General features: G+C 45.2%; 1 pseudogene; it reads right to left on the bottom strand.

Annotated features, from left to right (window-relative positions):
* Positions 1-928: 928 nt before the first annotated feature.
* LOC132586501 (mitochondrial calcium uniporter regulator 1-like) lies at positions 929-4,016 on the bottom strand (annotated as a pseudogene).
* Positions 4,017-20,472: the final 16,456 nt, after the last annotated feature.

Genomic DNA, 20,472 nt, shown 5'->3' with positions numbered 1-20,472 from the left:
GCTGCACTGCCACATTTTGACCCACACCTCTCTCCAATTCCCTCCATGTCTTCCTGATCTTGTTTTTTAGAGATCAGGGAGACATGGGTCAAAATGCGGCCGCACAGCAACTGGTGGAGAATCGATCGATTGAGTCAGGGAAAGCAGAAGCCCAAGGGTGGAGCGACTGATACTGCAGAATCAGTCTGACTCTTTCCCCTCTTCTCCTTCTGCTGCTCAAGTCCAATACTGGAGACAGTACTGAGATGTCAGAATACTAAAGACCTTTAAAAATAATTTATTTTTCAGGTTTTCCATAAAACCATAAAGACCTTTTGTAATTATCTTGAAGGTCTATACATTTGAAAAAAAAAATCATGTTAGTTGTGAAAAAACTGCATTAGAGAATGGCGGTTTTTATTATTTAGGGTACATACACACCTACTGCATGGTACAGCTCCCATCATGATGCTAATTTCAGTATTTTCCCATCATGATGCTATTTAGAACATGGATGTGCTGCTTTTCCATTCAAAATGCTGAAAGCAGGTTCTTGGGGAGAACTTCAGTTCTCCATGTTTGCTTTGAATTTTGCTTTGGATGAAAACTCAGTGGTAACTCTACGCTCATTCTGGATTAGCATTTCACGTGCTTTAAAGGCTTTCTAATTTTTGCACAAAATTATGAACTGGGAAACATAGAATCCGCCTTCCTTTTGCACAATCTATGAATTGGGTCCAGCAAGCTTTTCTGCTGCTGGAAAAGAAGGAATGGCCACCAAAAGGTCTATACCGGGGAGTGTAGTGCGTGGAGAATGGGGCTGCATTAGGAAGAGGAACTGGGCAAGACTGAGTAGAAATGCTGACTGGGGCTAATCCTATTTCTTAAACACACACACACTATGGTAATTGCATTATTGTTAACTTTTATGGTGTTGCCTATCTTTGTGTTAACGCTGTGGGATTTTTTGTGCCTCTGACACCTTGGCATTATCCTTCAGCACCATGCCAGACCATCGCTCCTAAATGCAATAGGAGACAGGAAGGCATCAATCAAGATTTAGTATTATTTCGGTGCTTGACAGCTGTTATAACTTCTGTTGGGTTGAAAATGCCAACAATAGAAAATGCATCATTACCAGGGAGGTTAATAAACTCCTCAAAGTGTTTCTGAAAAGTGTCTGGCTGTAATCTTAACCCTCAGATAACCCTATCGGTTTGGATGCTTCCTTGCATAACATGTCTTACAAGATGGAAGAGATCCTGCCAGCTCTTTGCAAATGCCTGTGTGTCAGCCAACCATTCCACATCAGTATGTATGGGGTTTGACTTTTACTTTGCTGGGAGGAAAACATAAACAATGGACAGCATTTTGAATACATACTGCCTGGAAGAAAGAAACATGTCCCTCCAAGTATACTGGCTAATATTCACCAGACTTCAACCTGGCCCTCAATGATGGTATCATTGGATGGTGATGATAAGCTCACAGAGAGGGGAGTGGAAGATGGTAAACTGGACCTGTAAGCTCAGCAGGTTCTCCACTGGCATCTACAAATCTTAATGGGCAATATTCAGACATTTGAGCACAGGATCTTTCATGCATTCATCTCCATTCCTGCATCCCCTCCAGTCCCCTGGGAAGATAATTTCTGGGAGAGTGGGATCCTTGTGGAGGAACAGCCATGTGAGTTTGGTGAGCAGGGATGAGGAAGGATGAGATAAAACCAACCTTTTTCCTCAGTAGCAGTATTTTTGTGGAAGAAAGAGTGATTTCGCCACCTTATACCTTCCTTACTCTACTCCTTCCCTCAACCTATAGGGTTATGAAAACTTCTTGACCTTGGGAATGACCTTTCCAGGGGTCAGAAGGGGCAGCAGGAATGGAGAGGAACACAGAAAAACTTCGCATTATGTTCATGACTTGGTAGGAAACATCTCACTGTGCACAAGCATGAATCCGCTGCCGAAAAGATGGCAAGTTATATGAGCTGGGTGAAATTCAGCCTCTTTAACCTCTCCTCCCTCCATCAGTCCCCAGCATGAGTCCCAATTTCCCAACTCTGTGTTGGGAGATTCCTGGGGGTGGGGCCTCATGAGGGCAGAGTTTGGAGAGGGGAGGGGCCTCAGCAGGCTATAATACCTTAGTGTCTAAGGTATTATAAGGTATACCTTAGTGTATACCTGACGCTTCCTCCAGCGCCCGAGGCCTTTGCACTATATTAGTATTAACCACATCATCCCCTTCTTCGTCAGAAGAAGATAACGGGGGTGGATGCCTCTTGGCCGGGGCCTTAGGGGCCTTTGGTGCAGATTGCTTGCCTTTTGACTTGCCAGCCCCTTTTTTTCCTGACATCCTCGACCTGGAGAATAACAACATCACTCTATGAAACAGCTAACACCCCAAAGGCAGACCCACAAAATGGCCTCCTCAAAGGACCTTCTAAAATGGCCACCTTCTAGGGTTGCCAAGTCCAATTCAAGAAATATCTGAGGACTTTGGGGGTGGAGCCAGGAGACATTGGGGGCGGAGCCAGGAACAAGGGTGTGACAAGCATAATTGAACTCCAAGAGAGTTCTGGCCATCACATTTAAAGGGACAGCACACCTTTTAAAATGTCTTCCTTCCATAGAAAATAACGAAGGATAGGGGCACCTTCTTTGGGGGCTCATAGAATTGGACCCCCTGCTCCAATCGTTTTGAAACTTGGGGGGTACTTTGAGGAGAGGCACTAGATACGATATTAAAAATTTGGTGCCTCTACCTCAAAAAACAGCTCCCCCAGAACCCCCAAAACCTCTGGATCAATTCCCCATTATTCCAAAACACATTAATTATATACTTGGCTAAAATCAAACATTATGTTTTATATATAACCTGTTGTACTTTGGTGACCATATCCTTGTACATCACAGCCATATTGCCATTCATGGTGTTTATTAACGTAGATGCAATAATCTCAGATTGCAGAGTGGTGAAACCATTTTCCTCCATAAGGCACACAAGGGCATGGGTGTCAAAATAAAGCTTCTTGCTTCCTGACTGGGGGGGGGGGGGGCTCGCCTTACTGGTTTCTACGTGTAGGGGTGATGCACAGATGCTGATATCTTGCTGTTTGGAGGCGAGGGAACGACCCCCATAGAGTCTGAGGAAACGCTGACGCTCTCGCAGAATGAAAAGCCACGCGCTGCTGAACTTGAGCGGCCGTTGGTCTTGAGGCCGGCAGAAGCCAAGAGCTTGCTGCCAGCTCCCGGCGTGCCGTTACTACTCCTCCGCCTCCAGTCTCCTAGGCAATGGCGTGAGACCGCCGAGTGTATGACGACATTACGTGAGGCACCGGAAAGGAAAGCTCATCACTCCCGCTGGATAAGGAAGACCCTCTTCCTGCCACCCACAACCACTATGACGGCTGCAGCCTGACTCTCACCATCCCGGCTCTTCAAATCCCCATCGGGGATTGGTGGGAAGGGAAGGGGGGAGGAGAAGCTGCTGGGATCAGGGCTGGGTGGGAAGGGCCGCCATCCCCCGCTGCTTTCCAGATTTTTGGCGCGCGGGGGATGGAGGCTCCAAATCAGGGGTCTCCAGCCAGGGCAGGAGATTTGGGAAGCCTACCACCTCCCCCTGAAGAAGGACAGGGACCCAATATGGCTGCCACCCCACACCAATAAGGGACCTTCTAAAACGGCCGCCTTCCCCTGAAGGAGGAAGGGGATCCAATATGGCTACCACCCCACACCAATAAGTGTACTGAAAGGAATGGCTGCCCCAAATAGTGAAACACACACCAACCCCTGCAGGGAGCCCCCAATCCTAAACCAAAGCTTCTTTTACGCAGGAGCCTCCACCCCAAAAATAGTGGCAGCCCCCGCAATACTCAAGCCTCAAAGAAGTTCCAGGAGCCTCAGACGACTCGCGCAAAGAACACGGCTCCCAATCCACTCCGAGGCAGCACCACACCAGCCACCGCAGCCGCCGGGAACAAACGGCTCCTGACAACTAACACCTTGAAGGCAGCTAATGCCGACCCGACGCGCCATGAGGCCCTCTTCCCAGGAGCGTCTCAAAACGCTCCCAGCCTGGCCTGATCATCAAAAGGATTGCACGGGGAAGCGGAGGCTTGGCCGTTAACATAGCCAAGTCCCGCCCCTTCAAGATCACGCCCAAACGGGCCAAAGATCTGCTCTTCCCTTAGCAGGGGAACAAATCATGCTACCGCAGCGTTGCTGCAGGCTGCAAGCAGTCCCATTTATCACTCCTCCTGCATGCAAATGAGATGGGCACAGGAGCCATGTTATGTTCTGGCCAATCAAGGGAAGCAGAAGTGCCTGTATTTTGGTTATGGTTGCCAAGTCCAATTAAAGAAAAATCTGGGGACTTTGGGGGCGGAGCCAGGAGACTTTGGGGGTGGAGCCAGGAGACATTGAGGGTGGAGCCAGGAACAAGGATGTGACAAGCATAATTGAACTCCAAGGGAGTTCTGGCCATCACATTTAAAGGGACAGCACGCCTTTTTAAATGCCTTTCTTCCATAGGAAATAATTAAGGATAGGGGTACCATCTTTTGGGGCTCATAGAATTGGACCCTATGGTCCAATATTTTTGAAACTTGGGGGGTATTTTGGGGAGAGGCACTAGCTGCTATACTTAAAATCTGGTGCCTCTACCTCAAAAAATAGCCCCACCAGAGCCCCCAATACCATGGATCAATTCCCTATTATTCTCTATGGGAATCGTTCTCCATAGGGAATAATAGAGTGCCTAGTAGACATTTCCCTCCCCCCCACGCTTTCTAAAGGGGGGGAGGGCCTCCATACCAGGGAATCCCCTCTCCCTGGCCCCTCCCTCCCTCTCACATACACACACAAATACTTACCATACTTGGTCTTCTTCCAGCAGAATTTGCTTGCTGTGAAAACGAAAACAAGGCTGCACAGGAAAAGAAAGGGAGGGGCCATTCCTGTTTCCTGTGCAGCCTTAAAGGGACACATTTCCTGTGCAGCCTTAAAGGGACAAATAGATTCAAAAGCAGCTTCTACCCAAGTGCCGTGGTTAGGCTAAATGCAGGGTTATGAATGGGTATTTCTTTTCAGATGCATTTAAATGGTCTATATATATGTCCTTTTTTTGGGTGTTGATGTGTTGGTATGTTTGTGGAAGAGCACCTCATTTCGTTGCTCTCATTTTCTTTTTTGAGAACAATGACAATAAATTTATCTATTCTATTCTATCTATTCTATTCTATCTATTTTAAAAACGGATCCCAAGCTGTAAAACAAAATGATGCCTACAGGTATGTTCTCTCTCCCCCCGCCCCCAGATTTTTTAAGAGCGGGGGAGGAGGCTGAAAATTCAGAGGCCCCCGCCAGGGCAGGAGGGTTGGGAAGCCTAATTTTGGTACACTTTGCACCCCAGAGGTAGGCCTTTGCCATTTAGAACCATCTGCCATTTTGCAAAGCAATGTGGGATAAGCAAGAATGACTGTAGGCCTTCTCGGATTGGCATGGAGAAGGAGATGTTTTTTTCATTGGGTCTTTCACACTGGTTTAAAAATCCACTTACTTTACCCAATGCAAACATGTTTTTTTCCCTTGTGTTTGCACAACTTTGAAAGCATCCTACTGCTGTTGCATTCCTTCCCTGTTTTGTCCCCATTCCTAAAAATAACCCTGTTTTCTCTTGCACTTTTATTTATTTATTTGTTTGATTTGATTTATATCCCGCCCTCCTTGCTGAAGCAGGCTTTTGGAGGGGGGGAGTGAAATATATTCACAAAAAAGCCTCAGTAGGGAATCTGAATAAAGTTTTTTGCATTGGTGTTCCAAAGGCGGCCTGTTCACTGAAGCCTGCCCCGAAGGTTTTGGCGGTTATGTTTAAAAACAAAAAATGCATGCCAGCATTTCAACATTTCAGTGCTGGAGGACGCCAGTGCTTGCAAAAGGTTTGTCCCCCTAGGAAGACCCAGGGACAGCAGCCAATCATTGCCTTTCTTGGAGTTTCTCCATTTGCATTCAAGAGCATATTTGGTTGTCATTTTCAAAATAATTTTGCAGTGCAAGCTGCTAGCTGCAGAACATTCAAACCAAACAGAAGAGTAGGTCTACCAGAATCCACTATGTCTCCTGGAGAGAGTTGGAGACAGCCCAGGGCTTTTTTTGTAGTAGGAACTCCTTTGCATATTAGGCTACACCCCCCCTGATGTAGCCAATCCTCCAAGAGCTTACAGTAGGGCCTATACTAAGAGTCCTGTAAGCTCCAGGTTTGGCTACATCAGAGGGGTGTAGCCTAATATGCAAAGGAGTTCCTGCTACAAAAAAAGCCGTGCGGAGACCCTTGACATACTCTCTGTATAGAGTGAGGAGAAAGTACAGGAGTTCCTTGCCCAGGAACTGGGATTCCTTCAATCATGGATTTGCCTTTCATTTTCTGGATTAAGCCATGTGTGCCTGTTTCTGTCACGAGAAGTTATACCTCTTGCAGGCACTTGTTTGATAAGAAATGCACAATCTTAGGCTGCTTTCAAAAACAAGCATTATCAGCTGCCAGAGTGAAATAAGGACAGAACTGTGATCAGCCATTATCCTCACTGTGGCATGGTGCAGCGAGTCATTCACCTAATGTAAGTCAGGTAAATAAATTCAAGCTTGGGGAGGGGCAATCAGAGGTCCTGTACTACCATGGGAAAAGAGAGCACTGATCAGTGGAGAGACACCTACTCCAGATGCAAGCCTCAGGTGATGCATGAGGGGAGGAGACTAGCCATTAATGCAGCCCCTTCAAGCTTGCTGGGTTGCTTCAGTGCCAGACTTGGCGCGTGTGAGTAGACCATGTAGGCAGCTGCCTAGGGCTCTGCATGTCCTACAGGGCGCCACTGGGTGCCCCCTCCCCACACACCAGCCAACGCAGCTCTGTCTCTTACCCCTGCCCGAGGCTCAGGCGGAGTAAAGAGGCAGCTTGGCCTCACTTCCAGGCTGCCTCTCCTGCAGGGAAGACAGCCTGAGAGTGAGGACGAGGCCCCACGCTGGCTCTTTCCGTCGCCTGAGACTCGGGCAGAGGAAGGAGGAGGCTTGATTTTGTTCCTGGGCTGCCTCCCCTGCAGGAAAGGCAGCCCAAGAGTGAGGACAAGGCCTTGCGCCTGTTCTTTCCTGCACCTGATATTCGGGCAGAGGAAAGAGACCACACCACCTCTTCCCCACCATTTAAAGACCTCTGCCAATCAACTGATTGGTGGGGGTCTTTAAACTGGAAGAGGAAGGCAGATTGGCTGTTTCTGCCTGGGGGAGAAGTGGCAGAAGCAGCTCCACCTACCCTCTCTTTTAAAGGGCAGGGATGAGGGCGCAGGTGGGGCAGCTGCCTGGGGTGGCAAAACCCCCAGCCCCGCCCCTGTTCAGTGCCTCAGCACATTCACAAAACAACCCACAAATGGACCCCCACCCCACCCCAACTGATCTAATCTGAGTGAGAATGGATGGAACTTTGATGGGGGGGAAACCCAAGAAAATGTGTGGTGTAGTGCAAACTGGTCACAATGAAAGCACAATAGTCAAAAGTGAAATAACAGCAGGGGCAACTTGAAAGGAGGGCGTAGTTTGAAACACTCCTTTCAAATTCCCAGAAATGTGGTGTTTGTCCTTGTACATCCCCACATGACCCTTGCCCATCCTTGAAAGTGATGTGAGGGAGTTTCCTAAATTCATTCATGGCTATTCTGAATACATTTCTTTGAGTAATGCCACTCACCTTAAAAAGAGAGGCAGTCAAGGATCTGGGAGACTCCAGGATCCCCTGCCCCCACTTGGGGATTGGCAACCCTAAGCGTTTCCCAGCATACAGCAAATAGTTCTTTGCCCTCAATAAGCTTGTGTTCATTAACTGCAAGAGTCTATGTGAAAGGAAGAATGACAGGTGGCTGTGGCTGTGGCTGGACCAACTGACAGCCCCAGGAGCAGGAGAAGAGGTGGTGGTGACTTCTAGCACTTGGCTCTCCCTCTCCCTCATCTGACTCCTCACCCTGGAAGAGGCCCTGGGCAGGCACAGCACCTTCAGGCATGCATCCTGGTGCCTAAAAGGTGTGTCTGCCACTGCTGCGGTGGAGGTGCTGCAAAATCAAGAGGAGGCAGAGCCCTCCCGCTGGCTAAAGCCCTGCTTGTTGGGTTACCTTAAGCCAGTCACACACACTCTTTGCATAGCCTACCTCACAGAGTTGTTGTGAGCAGTGTTCCCTCTAAACTGAGCTACTGTGAGCTAGCTCACTTTTTTTTTTAGCCTCTGGCTCACACATTTTTGTCTTGGCTCAGGAAAAATGGCCCCAGAGCAAACTGATTAATGCAGTTGCTCACAACTTTAATGCCAGCATCTCACAAAGCTGAATTTTTGCTCACAAGACTCCACAGCGAAGACTCCACAGCTTAAAGGAAGCATTGGTTGTGAGCACAGCATGGAGGAGCCTCATTGGGGAGAAAGGGGGGACAGAAATAAATAATTATGGTAACCATGTTGGCCCATAGCAAAATCCCAGAGCAAAAAGTCATGCAATGGTTTTCACAAAAAACAAATAAAAAGTACCTATATTAGGTACTTATTTTGGATGTTCTTGATAAAATGTATTATTACAAGGCTTTTGTTTTTCAATTCACCTTCAGGAGAGCAATTTGAGAGGTCATTTTCACTTCCTTTAACAGCCTTGTTTTGTAGAGTTATAGTTCCAAATTTTCCATTCCTAGCAAAGCTGATCAAGTGGGCAGTGGTGTATTGGCTCTCGAAATGATTATCTCGATGTATTTCAATTGACCTTCAGGCTGGGATTCAGGATAAAAATCTCTTTTTGGAGCTCCGAGAGCTGATGATTTTGACATTTTGCCTAGCTGCTAATTTAGATTTAAATGTGTATTTTGCTTTCTTTTTAATTGTGTTGTATCTTTATAATGATTATAACATAGCATGAATGATTGGTGTAAGCTGCTTTGAAGAGCCCATCGTTGGGAAGTGATCTGTGCATCTCATTATAAATAAAGCTTTAAAATAGCATCTCCTCCATTTCTGGGAGGGATTGACAATGATTTCAGAAGGTTCAGATGACAGAAAATCTTCATAGCTTTGCACAGTTAAAAAGAAATCCTAAGCAGGTCTACTTAGCATTTTCCTCTGGTCTATTCAGGGGTCTTATTCCCAGGAAATGTTCTTAGAATTTCAGTGTTAAGGGTGCTGCAGACCAGATATAATAACTCAAGGCCAGGCTACATGGGGCAATTTTTGCTGAGTTGGGTTGGAGTTACCCAAACTGACTTGCTTCTCCTGCAACCACATGACAGCTGCAGGGAACATGATTTTAAAAACTGGCAGGAGTCTGATTCTGCTTGGAACTGTGTGTCAAGCATTGATATTTCTCAATAAGCAGTCTTTTGTTTTAAATCAAAGCTGTCTTATTGTTAGAAACTCAGAAGCTGTACCAAGGACACAAGCCTTGGGAGTAATGACGTATACAGGGTTACACAGTTGCTATATAGGATATCTTCAAAGGTTACATTACAGATGCATACTTGAGTCACGAGTTCAAACGTTACTAAACACTATCTCTTTTATTACTAAGGAATTTAGGCTATTAAAAGCATCTCCCATTCTCACACTTCTCTAGCAGAAGATAAGAGTTGTCTGTGTGAATCTGTGGGAGAGGCAACTTGAAAGTTGTACCAGCCAGGCTGTAGCATAAACATCCTTAGGGCCAGATGGTTATATTACTGCCCGATGGTTGTAAATGAGGGGGGAGCAGTAGAGAGCTGGTGACCTGCTCTTTGTCTAAGAAACAATTATGTTACAGAAATAAGCGCGCTTTACACTGTGGTGTGTATGGGGAAGAAGGAGAGGCTTCTGCCTTATCCCCCTCCACATCATTTGCCCTAACCAAAATGGCTCCAGCAAAGAGTTACCTGAATAACTTTGGAGCTGAGTGTGCTCAGTATATGCCATGTAGAGTCCCAAAGTAGGGTTGCCAGTATGGGTTGGAAAATACCTGGAGATTTTGGGGGTGGATCTGGGAGAAGGTGGAGTTTGAGGAGGGGTCTTAGCATGGTACAATGCCATAGAGTTCACCCTTCAAAGCAGCCAGTTTCTCCAGGGGAGCTGATCTCTGCCAGCTGGAGATCAGTTGTAAAAGTGGGAGATCTCCAGGCCCTACCTGGAGGCTGGCAACCTTACCCCAAAGTTATGCAGATTAGTCCCTACTGTGGTCATTTTAGCTAGGAAAATAGTACAGAGGGGGGAGGAAGGAGCCTCTCTTGCCTCCATCCCACAGTTCCAAGCAGAATTGGGCTTCTGCTGATTTTTTTAAAAAATCACATTCTCTTCAGCAGCTGTGTGGATGCCAGGAAATCCAATGAACCCCAAGACAATGTGCAAAAAAGAAAAAAAGACAAGGAAAAGAAACCAGGAGTAATGTGTAATTTGGCTCTCAGATGCCCACAGAAGAAGGGAAAAGGCTAAAATAAACATCCTTATCAACAACCTGGTGGCATGAGAGCACCGCACTCAAAGACTCGTGAGAGGCATGGAACAAAAGCATAGTTGCTGCCACATGGAGGTTTTAGTTTAGTTTAGGTATTATAGTTTGTGTGTCTGCATGTTAGTGAATATACACACAACATAATCATCCACTCTATAGATTTTCCCTTGGTTTGCTCTGATCTCTCTCAGACATGATTGATACAATCTTTTAGGAAAGATTTCTATCAAAATACATTTGCTGTGAGGACTGAAAAGTGCATTTTTTCGTTGAATTGAAACGTGCCTATTTCTGCAGGTCCCACCCGCATCAAGGCCATTTTCTTTGCTTCAGCCATCATTTCCCCCCTATCACTGGGCTTTTGGGGATGCTTTAAAAATTAGTAATTGACATATTATTATAGGGTTAGGGTTCAGTCATAAGTTAATTGCCAATTCTAAGCTATAGCAATATGTCAAATAATATATGGAAATAACTAAAAGTGATAATTAACATGTTGTAGCATTGCATTATACTGATATGCAGGGCTTTTTTCTTTTCTTTTTTTTGAAACAGAGGTGCTGGAACTCTCAAGAGGGTAATGAAGAGAAACACATGTATGTCCCTCATTAACCTTTAAACATTTTTTGAGAAGTTTTTCATGAAGAGGTTCCAGAACTCTGTTCCGTCATGTTCCCCCAGAAAAAAAACACACATCAATTACTAGTGTTTTTTTTTTTTTTTTAAAGCTCCCTTCAAGGCCTCCAGTGGTTCAGATCAATGATAAGGTTGCCAACCTCCAGGTGAAGCCTGAAGTATTCCTGGAATTATAACAACCCCATAAGGTAGGTTAGGCTAAGGGAATGGCTGGCTGTAGGTCACCCAGCGATGATCCATGATACAGCAGGGATCTGAAACCAGGTCTTGCAGATCCTAGTCTGACCTTCTAATTAACTGCACCACACTGACCTCAGCTTTGCTATGCTGCCTGAGTCCTCTTTTGTTCCCTTTCCATTCCACCAACACCAACTGCATACGTTATCATGATGTAACTTTTCCCTCCCTTCTCCTCATATCATGCCCTCCCTGCTTCTCATCATGAAATGGAGTCTAGAAGTTCGTGCCCCTATAAGTTAGAAGGAAAAAATTTGGAATAGGGTGCCAACCATCCAAGAATCACCTTTGAGAAAGCCAAGAACCACTCTTAGCTGGGAGGGGGGGGAGGTGCATCCTATGATATTTGAGAAGCAAGGCTCCCCTTGAATGCTGATACATAGACATAATAGAAAAAAGCATTCTAATATAAAGTAACTATCGATTATTTAATGGTTTGGTAAATACCATGGAGAGGCAGAGTAATTACTCATTTATGCCTTCTCAGCTTGGGCAGGGAAAATATGAGGAAATTATAAAAACCTTAAAATGTCTCTTGTGGCTATGACTCCAGACTAATTATGGTTTCCTGTCACTTGGGCTTTCTGGACAACTTCTCCTAAGCTTTCCAATTGGAAATGACTTGTTTCCACCTGTCTCCTGCTGTTGTGGCAGAGATTTCAGCTGAAGGCTTCTTTTTGCATTCTACCTTAATAAAGAAGCCTGCAGCTCTCACCCTGGACCCCACGTTCCCATACAAAAGGCCTGGAAATGGGGATGCTCCTCTGGTCCCCCAGCACCTTCTTGAAATTCTATCTAATGAGGTTGAACCTGGCTTTAGGCTGAAGGGTTGAGATGGAGCTGAGAATTGGAGCCAGAGCTGGAGACTTAAAATGGAGTCACAGAAAGGCCTTGATCCATAGATGAAAGTAGCTGGCAGAAAACCATTTAGGAATATTTTAAAGTTTTTAACTCCTGCTGGTCTCTCTCAACTTGAAAATCCCTACTTCTCTCCCATTTTACTTCTCTCTTGGGACAAGTTGTTTGGTAGGATTCGGCTCATCTGTTTCAACAGCTGAGGAACTTCTGTCCAGTGGAAGGAGCATTCTCCAGGGCAAGATCCTTCTGGTGGAGGAAAGTAGCTCTACAAGTGGAACAGGTCTGCAGGACCCAGCCTATTATCTTCACATCCTTTTCTCTTGTTGCCTCGCCCTGAGTTTTCCCACAAAATGGTGTGCATTTTTCAATGTTATTTGCTCATCAATAATGCAGCATGCTACATTTAAAAATGTATATATTAAGAAAACATCAATTTTTTACAGCTTGCATATTGTATAAATAATCCATTGTTTCTATGCTTAACAAAAATATCAGGCTGTCTATGAACATTTATGTCGGCCCTATTCACTTCATTTACAGTACCTCTCAAGCAGAAAAATATATAAAAATATTACAGTATCAAAAATTTCAAATATACCACATTTCAAATATATCTTACGATCTCAATTTATAAATAATAACCATCTTTGTACAATGGGGGCTTGTGGTTGTGTTTCCCCTCTTTCAAATTGCTATACAGCATGATACATTATATGTATGTTACATGTAGAAATCACATACTATGTACATATTTTAAATACTGCATAAATTGCATGTGAAACCATATACAATTTGCATACACAACAGATACTAGTGAACAGTGGAGAACTGAAACTCTGCTACATAATGAAACTTATAAATATACAGAGATCCGTTGATCAATCATTTATTACAGTCATAGACCAGCAGGATAAAATATACAAAATACACAGAGAAAACAAAAAAGCTCCTCTCCAAAGCTGCCATATCGACAAGTTAAAAGCAACAGATATTTTTATCAGTAGGGCTTCATTCCTTGCCCTTGAGACATCTGGAGTAAAAGTTTCTGTTTCCACTTCCTCTTTTTCTTTTGGACTTCAGTGGAATGATTTGGAATTTAGGGAACATGTCCTCTTTTTGATTCTGGTGGTTTTTCACTTTCAGACTGATCCCTCACTAATAGTTGCTCTGCCCTTGGTAGGGTTGCCAAGTCCAATTCAAGAAATATCTGGGGACTCTGGAGGTGGAGCCAGGAGACTTTGGGGGTGGAGCCAGGAACAAGGGTGTAACAAGCATAATTGAACTCCAAGGGAGTTCTGGCCATCACATATAAAGGGACTGCACACCTTTTTAAATGTCTTCCTTCCATAGGAAATAATGAAGGATCTAGATATAAAAAGTTAATTGTCAGGAAGAAGAAAGAGGCAAAAGAATTGGCATGGTTACAGCTGGGACAGGCCGTCAAATTCAAAAATCCGTCATTATTCTGGAAGTTGGTAAATAGCGGTTCAGGTAGACTCTCCTCACAGGTTACTAATACCATTCTTCCAGAAGTATGGGAGAACTATTATATGGCACTGTACGGGACATCAGATGAGGTGGTTTCCCCCCCCAGAGGATTGTCAGGAACTGCCAGAGTGGCCTCCGGTTGAGCCTTCAGAAATAAAATCTTTAATTGGAGCCCTGAAGCCTAATAAAGCACCAGGACTTGACTTAATCCCGGCCGAATTAATTAAAGAAAATACTGACTGGTGGGCTCCAGTACTTGCCAAATTATTCACTGAAATAGACAGGACAGCGAGGGTACCTTCGGGCTGGGATACTGGAATTATTGTACCTATTCATAAGAAAGGAGACAGAAATGACCCAAATAACTATAGACCCATCAGTCTTTTAAGTATCCTAAGCAAGTTATACGCCAGCCATCTTAAAGAGAAACTGTGGGAGTGGATTGAGTGTAATAACATCCTGAGAGAAGAACAGGCTGGGTTTAGACCGGGTTGTTCCACTCTGGATCATTGTGTAGTATTGGACCATCTTATAGATAGATAGATAGATAGATAGATAGATAGATAGATAGATAGATAGATAGATAGATAGATAGATAGATAGATAGATAGATAGATAGATAATTTTATTTATATCCCGCCCTCCCCGCCGGAGCAGGCTCAGGGCGGCTAACAACATCATTCAATTTCCCTTATACAAAAGACAAGGTTACATTAACATTAAACATTAAAAAATTCTGATAAGTTTAAAATCACTTAATTAAATTGATAAAAGTGCTAATGCTAATTGTGCTTTTATAATGGCGGTAATCATTAGCAATTTCTTTCTTCGTCAGCGAAAGCCAGTCGGAAGAGGAAGGTTTTGCAGGCCCTGTGGAATTGTTCAAGGTCCCGCAGGGCCCGCATTTCCTCTGGAAGTTGGTTCCATAGGTTCGGGGCTACAGAGGAGAAGGCCCGGTTACGGGTGCATTGCAGCTTCACCTCTTTCGGTCCGGGGGTGGTCAACAAGTTTTTTCCAGCTGACCTCAGTGCTCTCTGGGGTTCGTATGGGGAGAGACGGTCCCTAAGGTAGACAGGTCCTCGACCATATAGGGCTTTAAAGGTGATGACCAGCACTTTGTAACGAATCCGGTATGTAACTGGCAGCCAGTGCAGCTCGCGCAGCCCAGGCTGTATGTGCTCCCATTTAGGGAGCCCCAACAACAGTCTGGCCGCTGCGTTCTGCACCAGCTGCAGCTTCCGGGTTCGGTACAGAGGCAGCCCCATGTAGAGGGCATTACAGTAGTCCAGTCTCGAGGTGACCGTTGCGTGAAGTACCGTTGCCAGGTCTTGGCGCTCTAGGAAGGGAGCCAACTGCCTTGCCCGCCTCAGGTGAAAAAAGGCTGACTTGGAAGTGGCTGCAATCTGGGCCTCCATTGATAAAGAAGGCTCCAGTAAGACTCCCAGACTCCTAACCCGGTGCGCCGCTTTCAGCGGCGCCCCGTCGAAGACCGGGAGAGGTATTTCCCCTTCCCGGGCGCCCCGACCCAGACAAAGGACTTCTGTCTTCGCTGGATTCAATTTCAGCCCGCTCCCCCTCAACCACATTGCCATATCCTGCAAGGCCCGGTCTAAATTTTCAGGGACGCGGCCAGGCCGGCCGTCCATCAGCAGATAGAGTTGGGTGTCATCTGCATATTGGTGGCACCCAAGTCCATATCTCCTGGCAATCTGGGCAAGAGGGCCTTTCCAAATTTATTTCCAAATATTCCTCTAACAGCACCTCTGCCCTATACGCTGCCTTTATAGACTTTAAATCTGCCTTTGATATGGTTCAGAGGGACATACTGTGGGAAAAACTGAGAGGGATGGGAATTGATCAGAGGCTACTGGCATTGATAAAAGCATTATATAGGAACACCAAGATCAGGACAAGGATAAATCCGAAGGGACATCTCACGAAAGCCATCAAAGTAGGGAAGGGAGTTAAGCAAGGTTGCATCTTGGCGCCACTTTTGTTCAACCTCTTTATAAACGATCTGGGGGAACATTTAAGTGGTCCAGAGGTGCATGCTCCAAAGATTGCAGATAGGCATATCCCGCTCCTGCTATATGCAGATGATGCAGTGCTGGTCTCTAGGACCCCAATTGGGCTAAAGAGAGCAATGAAAATTCTTGCGCTTTACTGCCAAGCTAATCAGGTTGAAATAAATTATTCAAAATCTAAAATTTTAGCCTTTGCAAATAGACCCAAGGTACATCATTGGAAGATAAACGATAGGGCTATTGAACAGACACGCTGCTTTAAGTACCTAGGGGTAGTCTTTCAGGCCTCAGGGGCCAGGAAGGCACATGTGGAATATGTTACAACAAATGCAGCAAAAAGTTCAGGAGCCATAGAGAAATTCTATTGGACCTCCGGGGGGCAGAATGTGGCGGCTGCAGTTAAGGTCTTTAAGGCCAAGGCCCTCGCTCAAATTCTATATGGGGCACCCTTGAGTATAACACCATATCAGCATCTCTGGCATTTAGCAGAGAAAGTGCAATCAAAGTTCCTTAGGCACATACTACAAGTCCCTCCATGTGCTCCCAACTCATTTATCAGAGTAGAAACAGGTATGGTCACTGTGAAAGCAAGACTGTGGATTGCTGCTATTCTTTACTGGTATAAACTAATGACTCAGCCCACCAGTTTGGTGGGGCTGATAGCAAGAGACTCGTTTGTGCCACCGTGGATTAGAGAAACGGAGTCCAAGTTGGGTTATTATGGACTATCTAAACAATATTTGCTCAACATGGAGTACAATCTGGTTAAACCTTTTCTTAAACAGAGAATCTTGGATGTCGAAAGACAGCATGATTTGAATCAGCTTAAAGGTTATTTACCAGGAATAGAGGAACTACATAAAATAACACTAATGCCGTACTTGCTTAATCTTGACAAAGTTGAGTATAGGAGAGCATTTACCCTTCTCAGACTTGATATGTTACCGTCAGCCATTATGGAAGGCAGATACACAGGACAACCATATGAGGAGAGATTGTGTATTTGTGGGGACAAGAAACCGGAAGACAGGGAACATGTATTATTCCAATGTAAATTATATCAGTGTATTAGGGCCGACTATATACTCCCGATCTGTTCCAGTGTCCCTGGGAGAAATGTTAGACATCAGCTAGACAAATTATTGGCGGATAGGAATAAAAGAACCACTTTATGTGTGGCAAAATTTGCTTCGCGAGCTATGAGTCTCCGGAAGCAATTCCTAAGGGAAATATCCAACTGAATGCCTTGGCTATGGAACCTAACTACTGTTCTGGAGGGAAATTATATCATACTGTGTATGTTTTATTCTGATTACTGTTTTACCTGATTGTATTTTATTAAGTTATTTGTATCTAATTTGACTGGTCTATGACTGTTTTAAACTTGATTTGACTGTTAACCTTTCATCCAAATTTTAAATGAATTTTATGGATGTTTTTATCCGATTTCTTTGTAATAGTCATAGGCACCCAATTTTATGAATGCTACTGTTGGTTTTATTCTGTTTTTGATGCAAAAAGTTTTATGTGATTCGATTGTACAAGCTGGTCACTGACTGTAACAATAAACTTGATGGTGGTTTTTCACTTTCAGACTGATCCCTCACTAATAGTTGCTCTGCCCTTGGTAGGGTTGCCAAGTCCAATTCAAGAAATATCTGGGGACTCTGGAGGTGGAGCCAGGAGACTTTGGGGGTGGAGCCAGGAACAAGGGTGTAACAAGCATAATTGAACTCCAAGGGAGTTCTGGCCATCACATTTAAAGGGACTGCACACCTTTTTAAATGTCTTCCTTCCATAGGAAATAATGAAGGATAGGGGCACCTTCTTTTGGGGCTCATAGAATTGGACCCCATGGTCCAATCGTTCTGAAACTTGGGGGATACTTTGGGTTTAGTCCCTAGATACTATACTGAAAATTTGGTGCCTCTATCTCAAAAGACAGCGCCCCCAGAGCCCCCGAAACCTCCAGATCAATTCCCCATTATATCCTATGAGAATCGATCTCCACATAGAGAATAATGAAGTGCCCAGCAGACTCCCCCCCCCCCATTTATGGCAACACTGAAGGAGGATTGGCCTCTCTACTCACGAGTTGCTGCCAACTTCTTCAAAGTAACACAGATACCCCATCCCAAGAGGAAGCCTTTCAATCAGCGACTGAAGCCTCCGGAGGTAGAAACGCACATGGTCCTCTGGGGGCGGAGCTCCCCCCCACCACAGGCCAGACTCCCCAAGGAGACGCCTGTGGCAGCCGGAGAGGACGCAAGGACTATGAGTCCCAGCATGCACCTCGTGAAGCGAGGCCGGACTGGAGCGAATAGCACGCCGGCGGTGGGCGGGTCTTTGTGACCCGGAGGAAGGGAGAATCCTGAAGCCTGCGAGGGAGGGAGGCAGCCAGGGAAAGAGACACGGCACCGTTTCCCCACCCCCACCCCCCGCTTCCAGATTTTTGGAGAGTGGGGGAGGAGGTTGCTAATCCAAGGGTCCCCCAGCAGGGCGGGGGGTTGGGAAGCCTAGCCCTTGAGCTTCTGCTTTTCCCAGCTCAAGTGATCAATTCCCCACCAGTTGCTGTGTGGGTGCATTTTGATTCACGGCTCCCTCCGATTTCCCTCGCAGTTTCCAAAAACAAGAGCAGGAAGCCGTGAAGGAAACTGGAGGGAGCAAAATGGGAAATTGGTGGGGAATTGATCACTTGAGCCAGGGAAAGCAGAAGCCCATGGGTGGAGCAACTGCTAGTGAAGTCCACCCGGGATCGGGCCTTCTCCATTGCGGCTCCCCTGCTGTGTAACCAACTTCCGAAGGAGGTACGGGCCCTGCGATGTTTAGACCAATTTTGCAGGGCCTGTAAGACCCACCTCTTTAAAATGGCCTTCACTTAATACCGAGCCAAGAAGGTCCTGCTGGATATATTTTATGTTTCAGTCACTGGATTTTATGGAAGATCTTAACTATAGCACCATAATCTTAATCCTATTGTAATTTTAATGATTTTAAGGTTGATTTTATAACTGAAATTGTAATTATTGTATATGGTTTTATTGTACACTGCATTTACATGTTGTGAGCCGCCCTGAGCCTGCTTGCGGGGAGGGCGGGATATAAATAAAAAGTATTATTATTATTATTATTAATCATCATCAGTCTCAGTTAGGCTTGCCAATCCTCAGGTCCCAGCAGGGGTTCTCTTACTTTTCCAGGCTCCTTCCCGCTCCCAGTCAGCTGGCTGGTGGGACTTGTTTCCCTGTCTTTTGAATTATATATTATATAATATAAAATAAACCAGATTATGTATTTCCCCCTCATCACTCTGGGTCACTACAGATATTTAAGGCTTGGGCATATCTGTGAGTGCTAAAGCTGTACTGGTACATTGGCAGCTGCCTTACAGTAATGGTAGTATTATGGCAACTGCACAGCCTTCTTCCACCCCTTAGTGTTGTCTTCTCTTAAATTCTCCATCTATCTTCCAGGTCTTTTTTGTAACAGGAACTCTTTTGTGTATTAGGCCACACACCCCTGAAGTAGCCAATCCTTCAAGAGTTTCAGTAGACCCTGTAGTAAGAGCCCTGTAAGCTCCAGGAGGATTGGCTACATAAGGAGGGGTGTGGCCTAATATGCAAAGGAATTCCTACTACAAAAAAGGCCTACTATTTCTATCTTTTCATCATCATGCTTTTACTCCACCTTTCTGCCAACCAACTCAGGGCAGTATACATGGTTCACCTTTCCTCCAAGTTATCCTTACAGCAGCCTTGAGAGGTAGGCTAGGCTGAGAGACAGCAGCTGGTCCAGGGTCATCCAGCAAGCTTCATGGCAGTGTAAAGATATGCAGCTGGGTTTCTTGAGCTCAGTTTCTATTAGGTTCCTTTATTTCCTGTTTGGAAATTTAAATACTGATGGTTGATATGCAGAAAACTCTTATTCTAGATAGCCAGAGGTTTAAGAATATCTGGCATCCTATGGAAGGCCATGTAAAACATCTGCGTTTGAAAATGCACCTGATTTTTAACAGATGTTACAAAGTTCTTAGAAGGAACCCCTGGAGTTCTCAGACAACGAGACAGACAAATGGAAACCTCCACAGAAACAATGGGTTATGTAGCTGAATGGCTCCACTGACTCATGAGTGAAGCTCCATTTGGTTCTCCCAGGTACACAGTGACTACCCTGAGTCTCCATCCAGGGATGAGCTGTTGTCCCAGCCCAGCTGACCCTCAGAGGGGTCTTCCCTCGCTCATGTGGTACCACTACAAGCAACTGGTTGTTTTAGGAATCCACCAAGAGGACCATGGGTCTCAGTTTCCCTTCTCTTGTTTCCATTCTAAGGCTCCACCTAGTGCCTTCATCTTCAACTATCCAGAGACGGGTTAGCACAGGGATGGCTTACCACACTTCCACACTCCCAAGGAAATAATAGTTTAGCCCATTGACTGCCTCCCAAACACCCATTTTAAATAGCATGTTCTAATGGTGGGGGTCTATGTGGTACAAACTACTGACATTTGAAATAGTGAGGAATTTACTAAAAGTAGAAAGGCCATACATATACTCTCTGCACAGCAATGGACTGAGGAAATAATATAAGAGAAAGGTGTAAACAAGCAATTCCCCTGTCCCTTGTTATCTGCATGCCACAGTTGGATTTATTCTAAGACAGGTTCTGTCCTACAGCCTGTGCACAGGCCTTTTTGTGTGTGTGTGAGTATGTGTGGTGTGTGTGTAGAAAAAGCTCAGCAGGAACTCATTTGCACA

This window comes from Heteronotia binoei, chromosome 17, assembly GCF_032191835.1.
Source record: "Heteronotia binoei isolate CCM8104 ecotype False Entrance Well chromosome 17, APGP_CSIRO_Hbin_v1, whole genome shotgun sequence".
NCBI lineage: Eukaryota > Metazoa > Chordata > Lepidosauria > Squamata > Gekkonidae > Heteronotia > Heteronotia binoei.
The sequence above is the reverse complement of the archived record's forward strand: the minus strand, read 5'-3'. Positions and strand labels throughout refer to the sequence as shown.